This window comes from Schistocerca cancellata, chromosome 8 (assembly GCF_023864275.1).
Source record: "Schistocerca cancellata isolate TAMUIC-IGC-003103 chromosome 8, iqSchCanc2.1, whole genome shotgun sequence".
Lineage (NCBI taxonomy): Eukaryota > Metazoa > Arthropoda > Insecta > Orthoptera > Acrididae > Schistocerca > Schistocerca cancellata.
In genome coordinates, this window is record NC_064633.1 from 173201957 (window position 1) to 173204602 (window position 2646).

A 2646-nucleotide genomic window follows, 5' to 3' on the forward strand; every position below is an offset into this window, starting at 1 on the left:
TTTCCCTGCTACAGATATGATCTCTGCATTCCGTGCTGAAGGCGGCTTTTGTTTTGGCTATACCACTCGTAAAACGCTGGTGAGTTTGCTGAGAGACTGCCTTCTGGCAGATATGAAATACACATTATCCGATTTTACGGAACGTATATAGCAGCAAACTTTTATTTTTGCGCATTTTACAGTCTGATAACTTCACTCGATAAGGAACTGGATTCCTTCTCGGTACCAGTATCTGTCATACGTAGCGCTGCAGCAAATTAAGTAAAACACTAAGCGATAAAAACATGCCGAGTAATCGTTTTGTACGGTTGACTTTAGCTCATATGTTGCAGGGAATGAAACTTAGGTAAAATATCGAAATGGTGTTTAAAATTGAGAACAGAACGATAGCCGATTTCCTCCACGAGTAATTGGGTTTTTATGTCCGAAGGACGGTCGCGAATGATGCGCCCATTCGCGTCCTTACGAATCGCGAATAATGATGTTATAACAATCGTCATATCTCGTAAACGATACAGGATAGTGAAACGACGTTTTTTGCAAATGGTAGCACGCAATGAGGCATCTAAGTTATATGATAAATACTCGAAACCGAGATATGGAAGTAAATCTTCCGCAGCAGTGAGAAGTTGGCGGCACAGGAGGGATACAAATGTCCATACCGCAGTACAGTTACTCAACTAGCGCCCGTATTAACGGCCACAGCTGCCTCGGAAGGGCATAATGCACATCCACAGTAGCGAAATGGCCAATATAGTTAATGGTTTCAGTTAAACATCATAACTCTTGTCTCATGTAAACTGAATATCCAGCAATCATGGAAAATTGGAAATTTGTTGTAAGGTCTTATGGGACCTAACTGCGGATGTCATCGGTCCTTAAACTTACACGCTACTTAATCTAACTGAAACTAACTTAACGCTAAAGACAACACACATACACCCATGCCCGAGGGAGGACTCTAACTCCGAAGAGGGAGGCCGCGTAGACCGTGAGAATCATGGAAAGGGTTATCAAGTTTTTAACAGTGGTGTGTATGACACCTCAGTGTTGTGGTTGGAAGCGGCGTATTGTGCGAGTATAGATGTGATATATCAGTCCGTTACATATCCTTGTTTACGAACTTGGAGGCACTCTGCGAGTTATCCAACTTTTTATGTGGGATGGTGGAATGAAAACCGTTGCAAAAGACGAGCCAAACCATATTGGCCCTTAGCCACCTGACGTGTATTCCAGACACACTACCATCTGACGTCGGTCGTAGAGTCCGTTTGCATAATTTAAATTTTATGTTACACTACATAAAAAGATTAGCACTCCGTGTGCAGGCCACGAGTGGCCTACCAGGACCATCCGACCGCCGCGTCATCCTCGGTGGAGCATGAGGATAGGAGGGGCGTGGGGTCAGCACACCGCTCTCCCGGTCGTAAGATGGTATTCTTGACCGGAGCCGCTACTATTCGGTCGAGTAGCTCCTCGATTGGCATCATGAGGCTGAGTGCAACCCGAAAAATGGCAACAGCGCACGGCGGCCAGGATGGTCACCCACCCAAGTGCCGACCACGTCCGATAACGCTTAACTTCGGTGATCTCACGGGAACCGGTGTATCCACTGCGGCAAGGCCGTTGCCGCATAGAAAGATTGCAATGTATTAAAGTCACGACATTGTTTTCACACTATTTTAATCGTAATATAACTTCAAAATGTGAAAATATTTTATTACAGATATAAAAAATCAACACTTAACAAAAGTTTACTCGTTTTATGCAAAATTGTAGAAACTCCAAAAAATTGAGGTCTGGCAGAACAAACCCTTCTAATATCAATATACTTGCATATTTATGAGAAGTTGGCATATTATCTATAGTATATAAGTAATTTTTTGCACATATTAACACAAGATTTGCAAAATTACAAGGCACAAACAAACAAATTGCGGCGACATTTAACGCAAATTTTTTGATTGCATTCAACGCAAATAGGATCCTTACATGCAAAATGTATTTTATTTATTTATTTATTTATGCATTTATTTTACCTGGCAAGATTAGGGCCTTCAGGCCCTCTCTTACACCTAACCAGGCATACTCAGATTCAACAAATTTCAGTTTCTACAGAACATTAAGGGCATATAACATGTTATACACTATTAATGTTAAAGAAAAAAAATAGAGATCATAAAAGTAGTACAATGATAATTATAACAATCAAAAAATAATTATAACAATCAAGAATAATAATAATAATAATAATAATAATAATAATAATGACTATGTATATGAAAGTAAACATATTTTTCTTTTATGAATGTCAGTCCTATTGCTAGTTGGGAATTTTCTCGTTATATTCTCGCAGCTTGTGAGTTATTCTCATCAAGCAGAGACATAAGACGATAGAATGGGGTGAAAGAGATATAGAAGAGGTAGATAGGTTAGAGGAAGAGAAATAGAATGGTAAAATTCGAAGCTATGATGGAGAGGAGAAAAAAAAAGGTGAGAGGGGCACAACAATGGTGGCTATACCGTCCCTAATATGTAAGTCTTGAGTTCCCTCTTGAATGTTGAGTGGTTCTGAATAAGACGCAGATCACAGGGGAGCGCGTTCCATAGTCGTATGGCTGAGATGGAAAATGACACGGAGAAAGA

At 40.3% G+C, this 2646-nt stretch overlaps 1 pseudogene; it reads right to left on the bottom strand.

Moving 5' to 3' along the window:
• Nucleotides 1–1513: 1513 nt before the first annotated feature.
• LOC126096143 (5S ribosomal RNA) lies at nt 1514–1631 on the bottom strand (annotated as a pseudogene).
• Between the last annotated feature and the right edge of the window lie 1015 nt (nt 1632–2646).